Here is a 26,728-nt window from a genome sequence, read left to right on the forward strand (position 1 = left end):
ATCAGCAAAATGAAATGAAATGGAGAATTTTGCACAGGCCTGAAATATTATTACAGACATTGCTGTGATGTGAACATTTTCACACGAATCCACAGATGATTTGGTAGTTTTGAGAATTCGTTCTACATGTACTCCAAATCAGCCTTCGAGACTGTCATTTAAAACGCCTTTATTTTACTCAGAATTCTTGCTGATGATACTTCATACAGGGGACATTTGGGAAGGCCTACTGTGTGCCTCTGCCTGCAGGCACCTGAGATGAGGCAGACAAACCCAAGCTGCTGAGAGATGAGCACATCTCACATCCTGCCCAACCTCATGCCCTGCCCAGGCTCGGTCAACCTGCTCACACATCACCTTAGGCCTGGTTTCCACAAAGACTCAGGATTATTACTGCTGTTGTGGCTCCCTCCTTTTTAAAGTCTGGTTCATTCATATTCTTTCTCCCTTTCTCTCCCCTCGGTCAGTATAAAAATAACCTGTGTCTTTTTATTTGTCATTCCTAATGTAGTCACCACAATTTTAGGCAAAGGAAGAGGGTGGGCTGTGACATGCCAGCTTGTCAGCCTGGTACACTGGGACCATCTCTGCAGATGCATCAGTTTACTGTCATATATTAGTTTCTGTAGAAGTTGCAGCATCAGTTCTTTGAATGTTTCCTTTGTCCCTGTACTGTAGAATCACTTTCTAAAAAGCCTGGAAATTCAGAGGCTACATTAGCAAACATAAAACACCACTGCCTAATAGTAGATTTTCCAAAGGCTTAGCTTTCTAGAAGAGAATCTTGACCTCATGCAAATATCAGTTGGGTGTCTTTCTTTTCATAGCAATTAGCCAGCTAACTGGTCAGCCACAGCTAAGGAAGCTTGATAATGGTTGACTTAAGCTTATGTAAAACTATATGTTATGTTTGTTTAACCAGAATTATGCCACTGTTTAGTGAGTAAATCAAAGCATAGACCACTTCTTCCTAATTTGAACTCCAAGGACTATCTAAGTTCTTTAAGTATCCTTACATTTTATGTTTAAAGTTATTTGACAATCCAGTAATGGACTGCCAACTAGACCAGGGGAAATCATTAGTGATACATCAGTAAAAGTGTTTCTTGAAAGGATTTGCTCTTCTTATATGATATATGCAACAAATTAAGTTTACAATCTATAATTATCAATAGATCTGCATTTTTAGTTGTTAAAGGAATTTGATATAAAGTGATTTTTTAAAAGTTATTGTGTTACATTAAGTTCTTTATCCTTCTTGGAGAGATAACATAATTAAGTTTATGTGACAAATGCAATTAGGTGAGCAATCTTGGCTCCTATCCATTTAGATAAAAGAATTTCAAACAATTTGTGACATAACAAATAAGTTTATCAAGACAAACTCTCTTTGAGACTTCAAAGAGCAGGGGTATTTGTCTCTGAATACAAAGTTGTCTCAGGATTTATCTCTATTCATTCTTTGAGTCTTAGGAAGTCATTATTTTAAAAGAACCTTGGGAATGTAACTCATAATGTAGCACTTTACATATAAATTCTTTTGTAAGATCATTGCAAGAACACTGTTCAGGAAGATTGAGAAGTTATTTGCTTCTCTTAGTTAAAGTTGATGCTTTTGAACTGTGGTGTTGGAGAAGACTCTAGAGAGTCCCTTGAACTGCAAAGAGGACTGTCCAAAGAAGGGCAGTGCCAAAGGATGCTCAAACTACCATACAACTGAGTTCATTTCACATGCTAGAAAAGTTATGCTCAAAATCTTTGAAGCTAGGCTTCAGCAGTATGTGAACTGAGAACTTTCAGATGTATAAGCTAGATTTAGAAAAGGCCAAAGAACCAGAGGTCAAATTGCCAACATTCACTATATTGGAAAGCAAGGGGATTCCAGAAAAACATCTATTTTTACTTCATTGACTATGCTAAAGTCTTTGACTGTATGTATCACAACAAGCTGTGGAAAATTCTTAAAGAGATGAGAATACCAGACCACCTTACCTGTCTCTGAGAAACTTTTATGCAGGTCAAGAAACAACATTTAGAACTGAACATGGAACAACAGATTGGTTAAAAATTGGGAAAGGAGTATGTCAAGGCTGTATATTGTCACCCTGCTTATATAACTTGTATAAATATTACACCATACAAAATGCCAGGCTCGATGAATCACTAGCTGGAATCAAGATTGAGGGGAGAAATATGGAGGGAGAAAACAACCTCAGATATGCAGATGATACCACTCTCATGGCAGAAAGCAAAGAAGAACTAAAGAGCCTCTTGGTGAAGGTGAAAGAGGAGAATTCTGGCTTGAGGTCCCATCACTCCATGGCAAATAAAAGGGGAAAAAGTGAAAGCAGTGATAGATTTTATTTTCTTGGGCTCCAAAATCACTGCTGATGGTGACTGTAGCCATGAAATTAAAAGACGCTTGCTCCTTGGAAGGAAAGCTATGGCAAATCTAGAAAGAATATTAAAAAGCAGACGTCACTTTATTGACAAAGGTCTGTATAGTCAAAGCTATGGTTTTTCCAGCAGTATGTACATATGTGAGAGTTAGACCATAAAGAAGCCTCAGTGCTTAGGAATTGATGCTTTTGAATTGTGATGCCGGATAAGACTCTTGAGAGTCCCTTGGACAGCAAAGATATCAAACCAGTCAATCCTAAAGGAAATTCACCCAAATATTCATTGGAGGGGCTGATGTTGATGCTGAATCTCCAATACTTTGGCCACCTGATGCAAACAGCCAACTCGTTAGAAAAGACCCTGATGTTGGGAAAGGTTGAAGGCAAAAAGAGAAGTGGGGGGCAGAGGATGAGATGGTTAGATCACATCACTGACACACTGGACATGAATCTGAGCTGACTCCAGGAGATAGTGAAGGACAGGGAAGCCTAGAATGCTGCAGTTCATGGGGAGGCAAAGAGGAAGACACAACTCAGCAACTGAACGACAACAAGGAGACCCTCGTGATTCGATTCAGGCCTTTGACTTCCTACACCAAACTCACTTCACTAGATAACACCTGAAACTTTAAACTCTGGCTCAGCTGTTTTTGTGAATCTATCATGTTTCTAGCTGGAGACATAATTCAGTTCAGTCAGTTCAGTCACTTAGTCATGTCCGACTCTTTGTGACCCCATGGACTGCAGCACGCCAGGCCTCCCTGTCCATCACCAACTCCCAGAGTTTACCCAAATGCAAGTCCACTGAGAGAGTGATGCCATCCAACCATCTCATCCTCTGTCATCCCCTTCTCCTGCCCTCAATCTTTCCCAGCATCAGGGTCTTTTCAAAGGAGTCAGCTCTTCAGGTGGCCAAAGTACTGGAGTTTCAACCTTAACATCAGTCCTTCCAGTGAACACCCAGGACTGATTTCCTTTAGGATGGACTGGTTGGCTCTCCTTGCATTCCAAGGGACTCTCAAGAGTCTTCTCCAACACCACAGTTCAAAAGCACCAATTCTTCAGCACTCAGCTTTCTTTACAGTCCAACTGTCACATCCATACATGACCACTGGAAAAACCATAGCCTTGACTAGACGGACCTTTGTTGGCAAAGTAATGTCTCTGCTTTTTAATATGCTGTTGAGACATAATTAGTCACATCTTTATCATCATCATTATCCCTAATAACAAATGACAAAACTGGTACCAATTACAAGCTATATTAAGATGCTAAGTCACAGATATTTTAAGTTAGAAACAAAGTTCTTATTTGGAAAATTAAAGTTCTATTTTGTAACTGATTTTCATTAACTAATCTATGCATATGTGGGTTAGTAACGCAGTTACCTTTAAATTGTGCAGGTTCACTTACATGAGTTTTTTCAACAGTAAATACTACAGTATTCCACCATCTTTGGTTGGTTGAATCCATGGAGGTGGAAACTTGAATGTGGAGGATCAGCAGATATGGAGAGCCAACTATAAGTTATATGTGTATTTTCCATTGCTGAGAGGATCAGTGCCCCTGATTCCCTTACTGTTCAATAGTCAACTGTATACTACAGATGTATTCTTTTAGCTTTCAAATTTGAAACATTTAGGCAAAAGAGTTTTGCTTAAAATGGTATTTCTTAACTTACTGATTCTTAATGGTGAATGGAAAACAATATATTTTAATGGTTTAAATTACTTATGGAAAAATTAATTATGTTTCAAACTTATTTGAAAGCTTTAAACCTTAACAAGAAAGGTTGTTAAGGTTTCTTCACAAAAGAAATGTGTTTTAATTGTTTCTGATCTCCTATATTGAGTAGATTTATCTTCATTCCAATAGGCCAGATAATAATGAATCAGATAGCTCCCATATTAAGTTTATTTTGTTAAAGGTTTAGACTGATGCACACACAGAGTGACCTTTGAATGACTCTAGGTATTAGGGGTGCTGTCTGTGCAGCTGAAAATTCTGGTATAACTTTATAGTCAGTCTTCTGTATATGCAGTTCCTTGGTTACAGATTCAGCCAATCACAGATTTGTAGTACTATATATATTTACCATTGAAAAAAAATTGTCTTTAAGTGGACCCCTGCAGTTCAAACCTTTGCTGTTCAAGGTTATGTTATATGAAACATAAAATTCATATATAGGGTGGAAGGATGGTTGGTAAACTCTATGCATATGTAGGAGAAATCCAAATAAGCCCAATAAAATCCAAAGATGACTTGAAAAAGGACTGCAGCTTTGAACGCATTCTCCAAACCATCTATCAGAAAAGGATGAGAGCCTCATGGGCTTGAGGTGCTAGAATACAATTCTTTTCAGACCACTCAATGATGACTGAGCTATTTGGACAGTGGAGTGATCTCAGTGAGACAAGCCAGTTATGTAAGGAGAATCCCAGAAGGAAGAGAGATGGATAAACAAGCCAGAAGCAAGAGTCAAAAACTTCCCAAGTTTGATGGAAAATATGAAGGTACAGACCCAAGAAGCTCAGTAAATCCAAAGTAGGATAAATACAAAAAGAACCACATCTGGACACATCATAGTCAAACTTTTGAAAAACAAAGATAAGCAGTAAGTCTTGAAAGCACCAAGAAAGAACTCATGTATATGGAACCACAATAAAAACAATGGCTAATACCTCTTCAGAAAAAGTGTAGACCAGAAGGCAATAAAATGACATATTCAAAAATAAAATATCAACCAAGAATTCTATATCCAGTGAAACTATATTTTAAATATGAAAGCAAAAGTAAAGATAACAAATAACAAAAATTACTTATTTGCTAGCAAACATGACTAGAAGAGTTGCTGAAAAAGTCTTTCAAGTTTAAAATAAATGGTATCAGGACTTCCCTGGTGGCACAGTGGATGAGAATCCACCTGCCAGTACAGGGGACGTGGGTTTGATCCCTGGTCCAGGAAGATTTCACATGCTTCAGAGCAACTAGGCCCACAAGCTGCGATGGCTGAGCCTGTGTGCCCCAGCTACTGCAGCCTGCATGCCCAGAGCCTGTGCTCTGCAACAAGAGAAGCCTCTGCGGCGAGAATCCCGCACACGACAACAAAGCCCACTTGCTGCAACTAGAGAAGCCTGTGCAAAGCAACAAAGACCCAGCACAGCCGAAAATAAATGAATAAACATTTCTTGAAAAATAAAATAAGTGATACCAGATACCTGTGGACGTAAGTCCATAGAAGGAATGAAAAGGGTTAGAGTTTTAAAATAATTTTAGCAACTGTCTGAGATGCTTTACATCTAAGAAGGTGCATACTGAATCATACTATTCATTTGCTTTAAAGTTTCAGAAGATTTCAAACTTTCAGGAAAAATTGGAATGTCCCTTACCTTTTCTTTCTCAGAATGTTGGGTAAATTCTGCTTTTACAGTTCAGCAGTCTACTGCAGGGCTTGCTTTCAGGTTCTTTAATAAGAAAGCTGGATTTTCATTCAGCTGCCATGTTGCTTCAACTGAAAATTATAAATATATGGGTAAATATAAAAGATTTTGTGTATAGCTATTTCTACCTATCTGTTTATATACTTTTTATTAATTTTTAAAAGCATATTTTAAAGCAAAACTATAATACTGCACTGTTAGGTTTATAACATATGGATATAACATATATGACAATAATGGTACACAGAAAGGGGGAGGAAAACGAGCAAATGTGCTATAGTTCACTGAAATTAAGTCAAGATTAGCTAGAATAAATTGTGATAATTTAAATTTGCATATTGGAGAAGGCAATGGCAACCCACTCCAGTACTCTTGCCTGGAAAATCCCACAGACAGAGGAGTCTGGTGGGCTGCAGTCCATGGGGTCGCAAAGAGTCAGACACGGCTGAGCAACTTCACTTTCACTTTTCACTTTCATGCATTGGAGAAGGAAATGGCAACCCACTCCAGTGTTCTTGCCTGGAGAATCCCAGGGACGGAGGAGCCTGGTAGGCTGCCACCTATGGGGCCGCACAGAGTCGGACACGACTGAAGCGACTTAGCAGCAGCAGCAGCAGCAGCAAATTTGCATATTATGTGTTAGAACTTAATTGCTTTACAGAATTTTGCTGTTTTCTGTCAAACCTCAACATGAATCAGCCATAGGTATACATATATCCCCTCCCTTTTGGAACTCCCTCCCATCTCCCTCCCTGTGGTATGTATATAGAATGGAATATTACTCAGCCATAAAAAGGAACACATTTGAGTCAGTTCTAATGAGGTGGATGAACCTAGAACCTATCATACAGAGTGAAGTGAGTCAGAAAGAGAAAGATAAACACAATATTCTAACACATATATATGGAATCTAGATAAATGGTGCTGAAGACTTTATTTACAAGGCAGCAATGGAGAAACAGACATAGAGAATAGACTTATGGACATGGGGAGAGGGGAGGAGAGGGTGAGATGTATGGAAAGAGTAACATGGAGACTCACATTACCATATGTAAAATAGAACAATGACTTTTTTAAAAAATCTCAAAAAAACTAAGTACTCATAAAACTAAAATATTATGTTAAAAATGCTTTTTGAGCGAGTTGAGGCAGTAAAGAAAGAACAAAGGAGTGAATAAATGAAATATTGAAGTCAAACACAAAACAGAGTCATTTTCCTAGCCCAGTATCACAAAAGATTTCTTCTATATTTTATTCTAGAAATTTTATAGTTTTAGATTTTACATTTGAGTCTAAAATCCATTTGAGTTAATTCTCAGTAGGGCATAATATTATGGATCGAAGTTCATTTCTTGCACATGGGTATTCACCGTACTAATAATTACATTAAACATGATGTAAAAGTCATACAGAAATACAAGTGACCTGGTATACAAACAACTTGGGGGGGGTAGGTGATACAAAACTAAGTGCCTACAACTCTCTGGTTTCAGCATTTATGATAAAGTAATCAAGAAAGGGTAACGTGAGTGTAATAGCAGGCAAACAGACAAATGCAAAAGTATAGAATCCAGAAACGACCGCAATGTATACATACAACTTATTTTCAACAGAATTACAAAAGCAACTCAGTCAATGGATAGTTTTTTCAACAAGACTATTGGAACAATTAGACATTCATGTCAAAAAGGAAGAATTTTAATCCACATCTTCCACATTATGTATTACACTTATCCATTTATTTATAAATAAGTTTGTTTATAAATTCTTAGACAGGACACTAAAAGGACAATCCATTAGAGATAAAGTTGCTTGACCTTATCAAAATTAAAACTGTCTTTGGTTAGACTTTGCCAAGAAAATGAAAAAACAAACCACACACTGGATAAAATCTTTGCAAAGCACAGATAAGGTGAAGAGCATTTATCCAAAATATGTGAATTATGCTAAACAATCCAGTTTTAAAATGAATAAATAATTTGAGTAGACCACTCAAAAAATGGAGATCACAAATAAACATGTGGAAAAATGCTCAACATAGTCACTATGGAAAATGCAAAAATAACAGATTTTAAAAGACCATACAAATGGGTGTTATTTTAATTGTTTTGATGGTTTCATTGTTCTGTACATATGTCAAAACATCAAATTGCATATATTTATTATGTGCAGTTTGTCAGTTTTATCTCAGTGAATATGTTAAATTTTTTTAAAGTTTAAAAAATGCCGTTACAAAAATAAAAAACCAAACCACATTCTGGGAGCAAATATTGACTAATCATATCTGGTAAATGACATGCATATGTAATAGTATGTTATTCGCTCAGTTGTGTCCAACACTTTGAGACTCCATGTACTATAGCCCACCAAACTTTTCTGTCCATGGAATTCTCCAGGCAAGAATACTGGAGTGGGTAACCATTCCCTTCTCTAGGGGATCTTCCCAATCCAGAGATTGAACCTGGGTCTCCTGCAATGCAGGCAGATTCTTTACTATCTGAGCCAACAAAATGACCTGGATAACCAAGATGGTGTGGTCACTTTCCTAGAGTCAGACATCTTGGAGTATGAAGCCAAGTAAAGCTAGTGGAGGTGATGGAATTCCAGTTGGGCTATTTAAAATTATAAAACTTGATGCTGTTAAGGTGGTGCACTCAAAATGTTAGCAAATTTGGAAAACTCAGCAGTGGCCACAGGACTAGAAAAGGCCAGTTTTCATTTCAATCCCAAAGAAAGGAAATGCCAAAGAATGTTCAAACTACCATACAATTGCATTCATTTCACATGCTGGCAAAGTTATGTTCAAAATTTTTGAAGCTAGGCTTCAGCAGTATGCAAACTGAGAACTTTCAGATGTACAAGCTAGATTTCTTAGAAAAGGCCGAAGAACCCGAAGTCAAATTGTCAGCATTCATTATATCATAGAGAAAGCAAGGAAATTCCAGACAAACATCTATTTCGGCTTCATTGACTACACTAAAGCCTTTGACTGTGTGGATTACAACAAACTGTGGAAAACTCTTATAGAGATGGGAATACCAGACCAAGTAGCCTGTCTCCTGAGAAACCTTTATGCAGGTCAAGAAGCAGCAGCTAGAACCAGACATGAAACAATGGACTGGTTCAGAACTGGGAAAGGAGTAAGTCAAGGCTGTGTATTATCACCCTGCATATTTAACTTATATGAAGATTACAACATGCAAAATGCCAGGATAGATGAATCACAAGCTGGAATCAAGATTGAGGGGAAAAATATCAACAACCTCAGATATGCAGGTGATACAGCTCTCATGGCAGAAAGCCAAGAGGAATTAAAGAGGGTGAAATGGATAAGGGTGCAAAAGGAGATTGCAAAAAGCTGACTTAAAACTCAACATTAGATCATTGCATCTGATCCCATCACTTCATGACAAACGGATGGGGGAAAATGTGGAAGCAATGACAGATTTTATTTTCTTGGGCTCCAAAATCACTGCGGATGGTGACTGCAGCCACAAAAGTAAAAGATGCCTGCTCCTTGGAAGAAAAGCTATGACAAACCTAGACAGCATATTAAAAAGCAGAGACATCACTTTGCCAACAAAGGTGCATACAGTCAAAGTTGTGGTTTCCAATAGTCATGTACAGATGTGAGAGTTGGACAATAAAGAAACCTGAGCATTGAAGAATTGATGCCTTTGAATTGTGATGCTGGAGTAGACCCTTGAGAGTCCCTCGGACTGCAAGGAGATAAAGCCAGTCAATCCTAAAGGAAATTCACCCTGAATATTCATTGGAAAGACTGATGCTAAAGCTGAAGGTCCAATACTTCTGCCTCTTGATGCAAAGAGACAACTCATTGGAAAACACCCTGATGCTGGGAAAGATTGACAACTGGAAGAAAAGGGGACAACAGAGGGTGAGATGGTTGGATGGCATCACCAATTCAATGGGCATGAGTCTGAGTAAACTCCAGGAGGTGGTGAAGGACAGGAAAGCCTGCATGCTGCAGTCCATGGGGTTGCAAAGAGTCGACAAAACTTAGCAACTGAACAACAGATGTAATATTCAAAAAAGTTTTAAAGCTCAATAATAAGAGAAACATTAAAAGCAGGCAAAATATTTGAATGGACACTTCACTGAAAAAGATAATGTGAATGGGTAATAAGCACATGAAAAATCATTAATTATTGAGAAAATGCAATTGAAAACCAGTGAGATACCTCCATGCACTCACTAGAATGACTATAATTAAAAAGACTGAAAATACCAACTACTGGTGAGAAGCAGTAGTAATTTGACACCTTTACATTGATGAATGATACAGGCACTTTGGAAATTAGTTTGGAAATTTCCCAAAAGTTATATGTACACTTATAATGTGACCTGGCTATTACACACCTAGGCATTTTCCCAAGAGAAGTAAATCCATGTCCATACAAAGATTTTTATGCCATTGTACATAGGAGAATTTTTTTTTTAGAATTACTGAAAAATGGGAAACTAGTGAGTGGATAAACTAATGTGATATATGCATACAAAGAACACTACTCAGAAGTAAGAAATGAACTACTTACCCATGTAGCAACAGAATTATACTGCATCAAAGAAGCCAGACTGAAAAAAAAAGACTCCTTGGTGTGTTGTCTATTATATGAAATTTCTAGGAAGCAGGCAAAACTGTAGACTAAAATCAAATCGGTGGTTGCCTCAGCTGCAGCTGTTAGGGGCAACTGACTACAAATGGGGACAAGAGAATTTTTTTACATGAGGGCATTTTAATTCTGAATTGTGGTGAACTATATAAATTGCAGAAATATATAAATTTACAAAAACTCAACCAACTGTACCTATAAAGCATGTCAATATTGTGGTATATAAATTATACCTTAGTAAAACTATTAAAAACATGTTTAGCCTGTAAGTAGAAATTTGAGGCTCATCAGCATCTAGATGACTCTAGCTATAAAAGTAGAGATGACACAGGAAAATCTGCTGAAAAGGGAAGCCGAAGAAACTGTTTTCTACAGATCCCTGTAGAATAGCAGTATTTAGACGATGCAGCAAAAAAAGAAAATGTGGCTACAGACATAGAATAACAATGAAAGGAATGTAGTGTCTCACAAGCAAATAAGCTGGTTAAAAATATATCAAATGCTACTGATGGATCAAAGGAGGAAAAAGACTGAAAAGTATTCAGTGGTCAGACAAAACCTTAGCATGAGTGGTTTGTGAGCGGCAGGGAGGTTCCAAATCAGCTTGAGTGGCCTGCAAAGTGAGCGAGAGGTAACAGAATGAAGACAGGAAGTATGGGAGCCTGTTTCCAAGAGTTTATCTGGAAATGGAAGGAGCAGATGAAGCAGAAACTGACAGGAGAGAGGGAATTGAGAGATTTTTGTTTTAACAGAAGATTCAATAGCGTATTTCAATGGAACCAAGAGGATGGAACAGAGGGTGAAAGAATTCTTCCATGCTTTAGAATAGAGGAAAGGACAGTATAGATGTAAGTGAATTCATAGATTTCAAGGCATTAAGGGGACGCTTGGGTGGCAGCCTCTGTAGGAAGCATGGTCATGGAAGAGAAAAAGCAGGAGTCTTCATACCAAGAGTTTGAAGGAAGCAGTAGTTTAAGGACCTAGAATGAGGTTAGTGATCATGGCTTTATGGTGATACTTAACCTGCCCAGTTGTGTGACTCTCTCTAGGATTAGTCAGCAGCCAAAGAACAAGAGCGAAAGTGGATAGTTGGACTCACTGAGGATGGCTCTGGCAGAGGGACAAGAACAAGTGTGTTCAGAGTGGTGGTAACAGTAATTGAAGTGAGAGATCACGGATGTGGGCAAAAATGAAGACATTGTGGGCTAATAGATATTTTTCTCACTTGACTTCTTAGAAGCAGGTAGTTTATTTAAGAGGGATCTCAAGAAACAGGAGTAAGGAGATGGGGAGAATAAGTCAGGAAACAAGAAATAGATAATAAAAAAGGCACAACTGGGGCTGAGTCTTGCTGGGGACCCCTGAGAAGTTGACACATTAATATACTGACTCCTATTATGCTTTGGTAGAGGATTACTTCAAAGGGGTCTTAAATTCTCCCACCCCCTAAATGTTGACAGCATCTAGAAGTCCATAGGAACTGAAGTCAGCTTCAGCTGAGAGCTGAGCCTAGGGCATGTGGTACAAGGTAAATTATAGCGAGTGAATGAAATCCCCATGAAGTTAAAGTAACTAAGCAAATAACTTGGAATGATAGGAGGAGCTCTTCGGCTGTGTGAAAGTTACATTTGTCCTGTTAGCTGTTGATTTGTCATTAGTAAAAGGTGATGAGAACGTGCAACTTGCAGAGTTACTTCTAGAATTAACATGAGCCCTTTCTATGTAAAGTGCTTGGCACAGAGCCTGGCAAATAGTAAAGCACATAGAATGGAAGCTAGTGTAATATTGCTACTATCTATTAAAATATCAGTAACATTAATAACTATCTGCATTGTGGATAATAATAGATTAATTCAAACTCTAAAAGAGCTTCACTACTTACCTGAATGCAATATTTTGGCATTGCACTGCAATTTTGTTTCAAAGTACATTAAGTTTTGGTATAGTTTTTTTAAATTTTTTAATTGAGTTATAATTAATTTACAATATTGTGTTAGTTTCAGATATATAGCAAAGTGATTCAGTTATGGGTGAGTGTGTGTGTGTGTGTGTGTGTGTGTGTGTATTGAAGTAAAAGTTGCTCAGTTGTGTCCGACTCTTTGCTACCCCCTGATCTATACAGTCCATGGAATTCTCCAGGCCAGAAGCCTTTCCCTTCTCCAGGGGATCTTGCCAACCCAGGGATCGAAACCAGGTCTCCCGCATTGCAGGAGGATTCTTTATCAGCTGAGCCACCAGGAAAGCCCAGTGTGTGTGTTTGTGTGTGTGTGTGTGTGTATGTGTGTGTGTGTGTATACACGTGTGTGTGTGTGTGTGTGTGGGCGGCGGGGGGGCGGGGGTGTATCTGGAAGCCCTTTGTGTGTGCGTGTATTTGGGTGCCGAAAATGTTCCTTCAGATTTTAAATGAAAATAAAAGACCCATTTTTCATTTTCACCAAGAACTTTATTGATCAGTGTAGTCACTGCTTTGCTCCACTGCCTTCTTCCATTTTTCAGGCAACTTCATAATTCCATCTTCCCAAAACGTTTTATCTTTTTGAGCAGAAATCTGTTATAGATGTTTTACAGAAGCCTTTCCAGGGAATTGAATATTTTCCATAAGAGAATTTTGTAAAGACTGAAATAAATGAACATTCAAAGGTGCAGTGTCTGTTGAATACAGTGGATGAGTCAGAACTTCCGCCAAGCTGTAACCATTTTTACTGCGCATCAAAGAGACATGAGGTCTTGCATAATCCAGATGGAAGATTATGCATTTTCTGTTGACTAATTCTGGACGCTTTTTGTCAAGTGCTGCTTTTGGTTGGTTTAATTGGGAGCAGTAATTCTTGGAATTAAGCTTTTAGTTTTCTGGAGGGAACCCATAATAGAGAACTCCCTTCTAATCCCATCTTATACACAACATCACCTTTTTTGGATAAAGACCAGCCTTTAGTGTGGTTGGTAGTGATTTATTTCACTTGCCCCGTAATCTCTTCTGTTCCACGTTATTGTACAGTATCCAGTTTTCATTGCCCATCACAGTTTGTTTTAAAAGTGGAATATTTTCTTTATGTTTCAGCAGAGAACCAAATGGAGAAATATGATCAAGAATGTTTCTTTTCCCCCTTTACTTATGTGGAACCCAAAATGAACAACATAACCAAGCTGGTGTAAATTACTTTCAGCATTTTATTTGGATATCTTGAGTATGCCAACTGTCTCCCACATATGTGTGCATTGATTGTTCTCAAGTCTTAATATGTTCACTAGCAGCTGCAATTGGTCTGCCTGACCATGGAGCATCGTCCAGTGGGAAATTGCCAACATGAAACTTCACAAACCACTTTTGACACATTTGTTCAGTCACAGCACCACCTCCATACTGCACAATTTTTTTTTTTGCATTTCAGTTGCATTCTTACCTTTCTTGAAATAATAAAACACAGTATGCCAGAATGTTGCTTTTTTCCTTCCATCATCAGTATTAAAATGACTACACAAATATTCACCAATTTTGGTAAGTTATTAAGGCACACTTATATGACAACCGTCACAATACAATCTAACAAAATTGTTTTGAATTAAGTTAAAGACAATTAAGTGCTACTTAGTTCAGTTCCTCAAACGTGTCTGACTCTTTGCCACCCCATGGACTGCAGCATGCCAGGCTTCCCTGTCTTATCACCAACTCACAGAGCTTGCTCAAACTCATGTCCATTGAGTCGGTGATGCCATCCAACCATCTCATCCTCTGTTGTCCACTTCTCATGCCTTCAATCTTTCCCAGCACCAGAGTCTTTTCCAATGAATCAGTTCTTCCCATCAGGTGGCCAAAGTATTGGAGTTTCAGCTTCAGCATCAGTCCTTCCAATGAATATTCAGGACTGATTTCCTTTAGGATGTTGAATCTCCTTGCAGTCCAAGGGACTCTCAAGAGTCTTCTCCAGCACCACAGTTCAAAAGCATCAATTCTTCAACATTCAGCCTTCTTTATAGTCCAGCTCTCACATCCATACATGACTACTGGAAAAACCACAGCTTTGACTAGACAGACCTTTGCTGGGAAAGTAATATCTCTGCTTTTTAATATGCTGTCTAGGCTTAGTTGATAAAGAATCCACCTGCAATTCAGGAGACCCTGATTCGATTCCTGGGTTGGGAACATCTGCTGGAGAAGGGATAGGCTACCCACTCCAGTATTCTTGGGCTTCCCTTGTGGCTCAGCTGGTAAAGAATCCATCTGCAACACGGGAGACCTGGGTTTGATCCCTGGGTTGGGAAGATCCCCTGGAGAAGGGAAAGGCTACCCACTCCAGTATTCTGGCCTGGACAATTCCATGGACTATACAGTCCATGGAGTCACAAAGAGTCAGACATGACTGAGCAACTTTCACTTCACTTCACTTTGCTTTCTTCCAAGGAGCAAGTATCTTTTAATTTCATGGCTGCAGTCACCATCTGCAGTGATTTTGGAGCCTAAGAAAATAAAATCTGTCACTGTTTCCATTGTTTCCCCATCTATTTGCAATGAAGTGATGAGACTAGATGCCATGATCTTAGTTTTCTGAATGTTGAGTTTTAAGCCAGCTTTTTCACTCTCCTCTTTCACTTTCATCAAGAGGCTCTTTACTTCCTCTTCACTTTCTGCCATAAGGGTTGTGTTATCTGCATATCTGAGGTTATTGATATTTCTCCTGGAAATCTTGATTCCAGCTTGTGCTTCATCCAGCCCAGCATTTCTTATGATGTACTCTGCATGTAAGTTAAATAAGCAGGGTGACAATATAAAGTCTTATCGTACTCCTTTCCCAATTTGGAGCCAGTCCGTTGTTCCATGTCTGATTCTAACTGTTGCTTCTTGACCTGCATACAGATTTCTCAGGAGGCATGTCAGATGGTCTGATATTTCCACCTTTTGAAGAATTTTCCACAGTTTGTTTTCATATACACAGTCAAAGGCTTTGGTGTAATCAATAAAGCAGAAGTAGATTTTTTTTTCTGAAATTCTGTTGCTTTTCTGATGATCCAGCGGATGTTGGAAATTTGATCTCTGGTTCCTCTGCCTTTTCTAAATCCAGTTTGTACCTCTGCAAGTTCACGGTTCACATATTGTTGAAGCCTGGCTTGGAGAATTTTGAGTATTACTTTGCTAGCATGTGAGATGAGTGCAGTTGTGCAGTAGTTTGAACATTATTTGGCATTGCATCTTATGGAAAAACCAAATGAAATCTTTGGCCAACCCAATTTCATTTGGTTATATATATATATATTACATATTATATATATATTGTATTAGGTGGGCAAAAAGATATATACATATATATGTATGTGTGTGTGTATATATATATATATATCCTTTTGCAGTCTTTTCCAAGTTTTTACAAGGTATTGAATATTGTTTTCTCTTCTATACAGTAGGTCCTTGCTGTTTGTCTTTTTATATGTAGTGAGTTTGTACATGTTAATCCCAAAGTCCTAATTCATCCCTCCCTGTCCTTTTCATACGTTTATTTTCTATAATAGTGAGTCTATTTCTGTTTTGTACATAAGTTCATTTGCATCATTTTTAAAGATTCCACATGTAGGTGATATATGATATTTGTCTTTGACTTAATTCACTTAATATGATAATCTCTAGGTCCATCCATGTTGTTGCAAAAGGTATTAGTTCATAAATTTTGGTATAGTTTTGAAAATAGTTTCGTCAAAGAGTGGGTATTGGAAAAATTTTCATGAAATCTAATTTTCACTTACCTTGTTTCCTTTGGTTAGGATCACATTTATGATTTGTCAGACTAGAATGATTTATTGTATTTTCAAAGAAATCTCCTGAAATGTTCTGTTGGTTTTGTTCTTTAATCTTTTCTGCTTTTGAACGTATCTAAGCACTGAGAAAAAACATAAATGGAACTACTGTCTAACAACCTCTGGTGTCAAATAAATTTTCTTTAATTCTAGCTTATTAAAGCCATAATTTTGTTTTCACTCATTTTCTTCTCAATGGAGGAAAAAAGGAACGGCTGGTTACTATTGTCAACTTTCTTTTGTTTGGGATTTATTAAGTATGCAATTCTTGAGTATCTTTTTTTTTTTTTCTGTCTGGATATAGAACTCCCACTGCTTTCAAAGAATGATAAAATTTACAATAAAGAGCTCTAAATTTACAATAGTGAGCTCTACAGCTCACTTAGTACCTGTTAAAATAGTCACAATTGTCATTTAGCATTTCTTTTGTATTCCTTGTGGGTAGTTGCCTGATGTGTCCTTTGCACAACTTCCGGGTGGTATATCATTGTTTTTCTTATGAATGATAAAGCCTCTGTGTACTAATGATGTTAAACTTTAAACCATCATATGATGCTTTTCCCATTTTATCATTTACCCTTTAGTTTATAATATTTTTGCCTTACAAGGTTATAATGAATATTTTGTAAAATATATTATTTTTTATTATGAATGTCTTCTTTTGTCTCTACATTTAGACACCTTACTCACCATGAGCTCTGAGCTATGTTTCACTTATATTTCCTTCTGATCATTTAATATTTTTATTTTTAAGTGGGTTCTCTAACCCATGCAGAATTAACTTTAAAGCAAAATTGCACAGTTACTCCTAATCAAGTCCATGGTGCTTATGATAGCATATTGTTTCAGTCTGCTGTAACATTTCATATCATGAATCTGTATTATATATACATATATATTCATAATACATATCAATAGCTCTGAGGTGGAAACAGTTTCACCATCCATGCGAAATTTGGCAATATCTGGAGACATTTTGTTTGTCAAGACTGAGAACAGAGAGCGTGTAGAAGAGACTGGCTACTGGCTAATAGCGAATAGATGCCAGAATGATGCTAAACATCCTGTCACGTACAGGACAGCCGTCACAAGGAAGAATTGTCAACAATGCCAAGATTAAGAGCTTGATACGAGAGAGGAGAGGAGAGAGACCTTTGCCAGTTACAAGCTCAGTAGTGATGTTACCTGGCTGATGCCTGTGGGAGGCATTATCAGAGACTTTGCCTCCTGCTTTGCTGAAATCCCGATTTCTACACTGCATTTTCAGTTTTCCCTGGTCTGTTTTAAAACTAATGGGCTTAATAGTTTTAAGAGCGCAGGCTGTGGAGCCTGGGCTAAATTGGCATCCTACCCCTTTTAAGTTATATGACCTTGGGCAAGTTACTTAACCTCTCTGTTTTCAGTTCCTTTATCTGTAAAATGAGGGTAATAATTGTATCTTTACTCTAGATCATCATAGAATTGCAGGATGCTTAAAGCAGTGCTTGGCACATAGTAAACATTATAGAAACATTGGTAGCAATGATAATAGTCAAGTAAATGACTTTTTTATGAACCTTATTTGATCACAGTGGCCCCCTATGTATAACTATATATTTAGTTTTTACATTAAAAATAATACTTTAAAAATTCATTGCCAATTTTTGCCACTGATTAATCTGAAGCAGCACATTTCTTCTTTAACTGTCTGCCGTATCTCTTGTCCTCTTCCCATGCAATGTAAACCCCATCAGAATATCAACTCTGTTCTCTATGTTATTGTTCATATTATTATTATTATTTAACTTTTATTACTGTCAAGTTGAAGGTTTTCTCGTAGACACTTACCTCTTTAGTATATAGAGTTGCTTATGTTTTCTATCAGAGCCTTTAATTTTGAATAAAGACTATATTTATTTTTAGTTGCATCTGTAAGTTGATGATTATATCTATGGAATTATATTTGTCTTCTAGTATTAAAAATTTCACTTTATTAACTTGTACTGAACACATTTTATATCAATATGTAAACATGTGTTGTTTTGGATCCTCTTACTAAATATTTTCTTCTGGGTATTTCTGAAGTTCTTAATTCCTATTTTGTTTTCTGTCATACATGCCACTCTCTGGATTAGCATAGTCCAGTGAAATTTTCAATGGTGATGTAAATATTTTAACCTGCACAGTCCAATATACCCGGCACTACTGAGCACTTGAAATGTGGCTAGGGTAACGGAAAATCTGAATTTTAAATTTTATTAAATAGCTATGTGTGGCCAGTGGCTACCATCCTGGAGAAACCACTCTACAGGCATCTCTTTACCCTCCATTTGCAGTTCAACATCTTCAGTTTCATTCTAACTTAACCCTATTTCACTGAATGACTAAATGTGTTCATGTGGCCTTTTGTTTGCCCTGTATATAATATGGATTTCTTATATTCCAAGTATAACCGAATTATTTTTTGCTTCATTTCCTGCATTTTTCAATAGGGTAATAATGCATAGTCTTAGATGATTGTTCAGTGGTCGAACATTTTTCCCTTCTTCCCTTCTTGGTCTTTGGCCTAATAATTAAATCAACAAAAGACAGATGAACAGGAGAAAAAGTTTTCATTCAAGAGCCCTATAAAAACATGACACCTAAAGGTAAGCTGAGGTTTATCTGCCCTGGGAGCTAAGGAGTACGATGGGCCAGGCTTCAGAGAGAAGACAATTCACAGGCAGATGAGAAGGGCACGTGTGTGTTAATCAGATGTTTGCCTGCCATGCAGTTAAGTCTTTGGATAAAAGGTGAGCTCTGGTAGTAGCTCCGTTTCTGGGCCAAGCCCCCTAGTAAATTCTTTGAGGCAATGAAGGGAGAGAACAAAGCTGTTCCTGAGAGTTATGGTGGCTTAATTGCCTCTAGAGCGAAACAGTCCACTTACCGCATACGAGCGGCACATTTTGGGGTGGCGTGTGCTGTTGCTGCTTGTTTGGAACTGCACCTGTGTATTTCTACTTGTAGACTATTTAAAATATTCTCTCTTAAAATCAAGTGCTTGCTCTTTTAATTGAAGTATAATTGATGTTTAGTATTACATTAGCTTCAGGTGTACAACATAGTGATTCAGGATTTTTGTAGAGTATACGCCATTTAAGGTTACTACCAAATAACGGCTATGTATTTCTTGCTGTATAATATACAGTTGTAATGTATTTATTCTGTGTATAGTAGTTTGTACCTCTTCATCTCATATCTCTATCGTGCCCTTTTCCCGCTCCACTGATAACCATCAGTTTGCTGTCTGTCTTTATGAGCCTGTTTCTACTGGGTTATGTTCATTTGATTCATGTTTTAGAATCCACAGGTGAGTGACAACATAGAGTGTTTGTCTTGTGTCTGACATACTTCACTAAGCATAGTGCCCTCCACATCTCCACATACTGTTGCAAATGGCAAAATGTCATTCTTTTTATGGCTGAGTAGTATTCCATTGTGTGTGTGGTCTCTGTGTGTGTGTACATCACATCCTCTTTATCTATTCGTCTGTTCATGGACACAGATTGCTTCCATATCTTGGCTACTGTAAATAATAATGTGAACATTTGGGTGCATGATATATTCTCAAATTAGTGTTCTTGTTTTCTTTGGATATATGCCCAGTAGTGGAATTTCTGGGTCATATGGTAGTTTTATTTTTAGTTTTTTTAAGAACCTCTATACTGTTTTTCACAGTGACTACACAAATTTGCATTCTCCCCAACAATGTAAAAGGGCTCCTTTTTCTACAAATCCTCGCCAACATTTATCATTCAGGGTCTGTTAGATGATAACAATTCTCACAGGTATGAGGTGATGTCTTATTGTATTTTTGACTGGCATTTTTCTGAAGATTACAGTATTAAGCATTTTTTTCCTTGACTGATGTATATCTGTTTGTCTTCTTTGGAAAAACGTTCAGTCTTCTTTCCATTTTCAATTGAATTTTTTTTTTTTTTTGCTATTGAGTTATATGAACTGTTTATGTATTTTGGATATTAACCCATTATCAGTCATATCATTTGCTAAAATATTTTCCCCATTCATTATGGTGTCTTTTTGTTTTTGTTGCTGTGCAAAACTTTATGTTTAATGAGTACCAATTAGTTCTTTCTCTGCTTTTGTTTCCTTTGCCTTAGGAGACAGATCTGTGCAAACTTTGCTATTATTTATGTCAGTGTTCTATGTTTTCTTCTAGGTATTTCATGGTTTCCAGACTTACATTTAGGCTTTTAACCCATTTTTCTTTTCTTTTTTTTCCTTTTTATTTTATTTTTATTTTCTTTACTTTACAATATTGTATTGGTTTTGCCATACATCAACATGAATCTGCCACAGGTGTACACGTGTTCCCCATCCTGAACCCCCCTCCCACCTCCCTCCCCATACCATCCCTCTGGGTCATCCCAGTGCACCAGCCCCAAACATCCTGTATCATGCATCAAACTTGGACTGGCGATTTGTTTCTTATATGATATTATACATGTTTCGATGCCATTCTCCCAAATCATCCCACCCTCTCCCTCTCCCACAGAGTCCAAAAGACTGTTCTATACATCTGTGTCTCTTTTGCGTCTCACATACAGGGTTATCATTACAATCTTTCTAAATTCCATATATATGCATTAGTATACTGTATTGGTGTTTTTCTTTCTGGCTTACTTCACTCTGTATAATAGGCTCCAGTTTCATCCACCTCATTAGAACTAATTCAAATGTATTCTTTTTAATGGCTGAGTAAATACTCCACTGTGTATATGTACCACAGCTTTCTTATCCATTCATCTGCTGATGGACATCTAGGTTGCTTCCATGTCCTGGCTATTATAAACAGTGCTGCGATGAACATTGGGGTACATGTGTCTCTTTCAGTTCTGGTTTCCTCGGTATGTATTAACCCATTTTTCTGATAGTTCATTAGTGTATAGAAATGAAGCAGATTTCTGTATATTAATTTTGTATCCTGCAATTTTACTGAATTTATTGTGAGCTCTAGTAGATTTTTAGTGGTGTTTTTAGGATTTTCTTTCTAGAGTATTTTTTTTTAATTTAAATTTATTTATTTTAATTAGAGGCTAATTACTTTACAATATTGTATTGATTTTGCCATACATCAGCATGAATCTGCCACGGGTGTACACGTGTTCCCCATCCTGAACCCCCCTCCCACCTCCCTCCCCATACCATCCCCCTGGGTCATCCCAGTGCACCAGCCCCAAACATCCTATATCCTGCATTGAACCTGGACTGGCAATTCGTTTCTTATATGATATTATACATGTTTCGATGCCATTTTCCCAAATCATCCCACCCTCTCCCTCTCCCACAGAGTCCAAAAGATTCTTCTATACATCTGTCTCTTTTGCTGTCTCGCATACAGGGTTATCATTACCATCTTTCTAAATTCCATATATATGCGTTAGTATACTGTATTGGTGTTTTTCTTTCTGGCTTACTTCACTGTGTATAATAAGCTCCAGTTTCATCCACCTCATTAGAACTGATTCAAATGTGTTCTTTTTAATGGCTGAGTAAATACTCCATTGTGTATATGTACCACCGCTTTCTTATCCATTCATCTGCTGATGGACATCTAGGTTGCTTCCATGTCCTGGCTATTATAAACAGTGCTGCGATGAACATTGGGGTATTTTACTTTGTATAGTGTAGTATTGTACTATACTATACAAAATACTTTGTATAGTATTTTGAGTTTATATAATATGAGAAAATGTCCTAACTTTATCCTTTTACATATCCAGTTTACTGAGCACCACTTATTGAAGAGACTGTCTTTTCTCCATTATATATTCCTGCCTCCGTTATCAGAGATTAATTGAGCATAGGTTTATGGATTTATTTCTGGGCTTTCTTTCCTGTTTCATTTCTCTATATGTCTGTTTTTTGTGCCAGTGCCATGCTGTTTTGATTATTGTAGATTTGTAGAATAGTCTGAAGTCAGGGAATGTGATACCTATAGCTTTGTTTTGTTTTCAAGATTTCTTTGGCAGTTTGGGGTCATTTCAGATTCTATATAGATTTGAGGGTTAGGTCTTCTAGTCTGGAAAATTTGGTCTTCTATTCATAGGTATTAGTATATAGAAATGTAGCAGATTTCTGTATATTAATTGTGTATCCTTCGATTTTACTGAATTCATTGATGAGATCTAGTAGATTTTTGGTGGTGTCTTTAGGGTTTTCTATGTATAGTGTCATATCATGTGCAAAAGGGACAGTTTTACTTCTTACTAATTTGGATGATTTTATTTATTTTTCTGTCTGATTGCTATGGGTAGGACTTCTAATACTATTTGACCTTAAGTGCTGATAAAAGACATCCTTGGCATGTTTCTGATCTTGGAGGAAATGTTTCTGGCTTTTCCCTACTGATTATGATGTGAGCTATGGGCCTATTATATATGGCTTTCATTATGTTGAAGTATGTTCCCTCACTACCCACTTTGTGGAGAGTTTTTGTCATAAATGCATGTTGAATTTTGAAAAATCTTTTCTGTATCTATTGTGATGATTATACGACTTCTATTTTTCACTTTGTTAATGTGGTGTATCATACTGACTTACAAATATTGAACTATTTTTGTGTCCCTGGAGTAAATTCCACTTGATCATGATATATGATCCTTTTGATCTATTTTTGGATGCAGTTTGCTATTTTATTAATGATTTTAGCATCAGGGATATTAGTATATAGTTTTTTCTTTTTTGTGATATTTTTGTCTAGTGATGTTAGATTTGTAGAATGAGTTTGGAAGCTTTCCTTCCTCTAATTTTTTTGGAATAGTTTGAGAAGGATAGATATTAACTCTCCTCAAAATGGTTGGTAGAATTCACCTGTGAAGCTACTTGGTCCTAGAGTTGAGTTTTGTTACTGATTCAGTTTTATTGCTGGCAGTTAGTCTGTTCATATTTAGTATTTCTTCCTGGTTGAGAGAGTATACATTTCTCAGAATTTGTCCATTTCTTCTAGCTTTTCCATCTTACTGGCATGTAGTTGTTCAGAGAAATCTTTTATTGTCCTTCGTATTTCAGTGGTGTTGATTGTAACCTCTCCTTTTCCATTTCTGATTTTATTGATTCAGACTCCCCTTCCCCGTTTTGTGATGAGTATGGCCAAAGGTTTATCAATTTTGTTTATCTTTTCAAAGAACCAGCTGTGATTTCATTGATATTTTCCATTATTTTGTATTGTTTGTCTTTATTTCATTTATTTGTCCTCTGATCTTTATGTTTTGTTTTGTTTTTTTTCTACTGATTTTGGATTCTGGTCGTTTTTCTTTCTCTAGTTCCTTTAGATATAAGGTTAGATTGGTTATTTGAGATTTTTCTGGTTTCCTGAGGTAGTCTTGCATATCACTATAAACTTCCCTCTTAGAACTGCTTTTGCTTCATCCCATAGGTTTTTGAATTATTGTGTTTTCATTTTTTTTATTTATTTTTTCATTTATTCTCAGATTTATTCAGGGATTCATTGGTTGTTTAGTAGCATATTGTTTAGCCTCCATGTGTTTGTGGGGATTTTTTGAATTTTTTTCTTGTAGTTGATTTCTAATCTTAGACTACTCTGATCAGAAAAGATGACTGATATAATTTCAATCTTCTTAAAAATGAGACTTGTTTTGTGGCCTAGAATGTGATTTATCCTGGAGAATGTTCCATGTGCACTTGAAAATAATGTACATTCCTTTGTTTTTTACTGAAATGTTTATATATTTAACTCAACTGATCTAATATGTCACTTAAAGCCTCATTGATTTTCTGTGTGAATGACCTGCCCATTGATGTATGTAGGATGGTAATATCCCCCTACTATTATTGTGTTGGTTACAATTCTTCATTGTCTGTTAACATTTGTTTTATGTATAGAAGTGTTACTGTGTTGAGTTCATATATATTTACAATTGTTATATCTTTTTAGATTGAGCCCTTGGTCATTCTTTGTCTCTTGTTTACAGTTTTAAAATCTATTGTGTCTGAAAAATTATTGCTACTCCATTCCTTTTTGTTAATTTAAGTGTAGTTGACTTACAATATTTTATTAGTTTCAGGTATATAATATAGGGATTCATTATTTTTACAGGTGATATTCTCTTTAAAGCTGTCACAAAATAATGGCTGTATTTCCCCATACTGTACACTACATTCATGTTGCTTTTCCATTTTACCCATAGTGATTTGTATCTCTTGCAACTGGCTGGCAGGGCCAGGTCCTGGGGTCTCTAGTGAAGAGCCCAGGGGTTCCAGAGCTGCTTTGGGACCACTAGTAGAAGAGCCTGATTCCTGACATAGCTAGCTGCAAAGTCTGTGGTGTTCTGAAGCTTGTTTCAGCCTGGTGATGAGTGGTGTCAGGTCCCAGGGCAGCTGGCTGAGTGGCCCAAGGTGTCTCAAAGCTGATGTTGGCCATCTGGTGAGTGGAGCTGAATCCCAGGGTGTCCTGTAACTGGCACCTGCCTACTGGTAGGTGAGGCTGGCACTGAGTCTAGAGTAGGCTGGATGGTAGGCCCAGGCCATAGGTCTCTGGCTACAGGGCCCTGGACATCCCAGGTCGAGTGTGTGCACACTAGTGTGTGAACTGGATCCTCAGTCCACTGGTAGGCAGTGATGTATCCAGGGGCATCTGTGGGCTCCGGTTAAGACTGGGGAGTCTTATTTTCCTTCTTCATAACCTGTCCCTCTCTACTCTGCCTTTTGACTTTAGTTCCTCACTGCTTCTCTCTTTGGTTCTATAAAAGAACCTGGCATTCAGACCCCAACAGATGGTTATTGTGTGACATTAGTCTGCTGTCTTCTCAGACATTTTTCTGAATCAGGTCTTATTCCTTGCCTTGACAACAACAACAAAATCTAGGGATTCTTAAGGCATCCTGCTTTCTGATGAGCTCTGTCCTCACCCAGTTAGTTCGTTGTTCTAAGACATCCAGCGCTGGCACCTACACATCGTTGAGTTAGTGCAGGTCTGGGCTCTAGGGCTAATAAGCTAGAGAAGATTCCAAAGTTGTACTTGCCAGCACCAGCGTCCACGTGGTAGAATGAGCTCCCCATAATTGCTGCTGCTGGTGTCTGTGTCGCCAGGATGAGGTCTACCTGCCTCCTTATTCTCTGAGAGACTCCCCAAGATCAGCATGTGGGTCTGCTCCAGGCTTCTTTCAAATTACTGCTTCTGTCCTGGGTACTAAATCATGTGAGTCTTTGTGTGTGCCCTTTAAGTGCAGAGCCTCTATTTTCCACAGCTCTCTGGCTCTCCTGAAGGTGATCCCCACTAGCCTTCAAAGCCAAATATTTTAGGGGCTCATATTTCCAGGGCAGGATCCCAGAGCTGGGGATCTCAGTGTGAGGCTTGGATCCCTTGCCTCTTGGGAGAACTTCTGCAGTTGTAACTACTCTCCCCTTTGTGGGTTGCCCACCTTGGAGTATAAGATTTGACTGTACCTCATCTCCATTCTCCATTCCACCTACCTGTCATTGTGGTTCCTTCTTTATATCTTTAGTTGTAGAAGAGCCCTTCTGTTAGTTTTCATTGGTAGATGTTGTATAAGAGAGGGAGAGGGTGGGAAGATTTGGGAGAATGGCAATGAAACATGTAAAATATCATGTAGGAAACGAGTTGCCAGTCCAGGTTCGATGCACGATGCTGGATGCTTGGGGCTGGTGCACTGGGACGGCCCAGAGGGATGGTATGGGGAGGGAGGAGGGAGGAGGGTTCAGGATGGGGAACACATGTATACCTGTGGTGGATTCATTTTGATATTTGGCAAAACTAATACAATTATGTAAAGTTTAAAAATAAAATAAAATTGGAAGAATAAAAAAAAAAAAAAAAGTCAAGAGCCACAGGAAAAAAAAAAAAAAGAAAAAAAAAAAAATAGTTGTGATTCTGGTGTATCTAGGAAAGCAGGTAAGTTCAGGGTCTTCCTACTTCACCATCTTGGCCCAGGAAGTGCTTGCTTTTCTTTTCTTGCAGATAAAAATAATAATGCTTATTGTCTTAAAAAGCAAAGAGCAAAAGAATATATAAAGAAGAGAATAAAAATCACCCTGGTGGCACAAAGCAGAGATAACTATTAATACTACTGCTGCTACTACTATTACTACTTTACACACAGAGAGTAATGTGCAATGCACTTAGGGCAGAATGAGTTCTTTATACACACAGCATATTCTCTTATTTTTAAACACTTTACAAATTATACACATAATACATGTTTACTTAAAAATTGAAAAACATTGAAGAATATACTGAAGAAAATAAAATTTCCCATAGTCATAGAATGCATAGATTATTTACTTTTATTTTTCTGATTTGTTTGCTTTCATTAGTTCTTCTGAGACTCATAGGTAGATTTAGACACAGGTAGATAGGTGGATGGTTAGGTAGACAGACTTAAAAAAAATTTTTTTTTTTAATTATACCATAGATATGCAGCATGCATACTCAGGCGCTCAGTTGCA

The 26,728-nt window shown here is 37.4% G+C and overlaps 1 protein-coding gene across 1 annotated transcript in view; it reads left to right on the plus strand.

The window, feature by feature from the left end:
- The window catches only part of COL19A1 (collagen type XIX alpha 1 chain), a 431,873-nt gene that overhangs the window by 158,975 nt on the left and 246,170 nt on the right, over positions 1 to 26,728 (plus strand). The gene's annotated exons all lie outside the window — the stretch shown is intronic.

The sequence above is a fragment of the Bos taurus genome, chromosome 9 (assembly GCF_002263795.3).
Source record: "Bos taurus isolate L1 Dominette 01449 registration number 42190680 breed Hereford chromosome 9, ARS-UCD2.0, whole genome shotgun sequence".
Lineage (NCBI taxonomy): Eukaryota > Metazoa > Chordata > Mammalia > Artiodactyla > Bovidae > Bos > Bos taurus.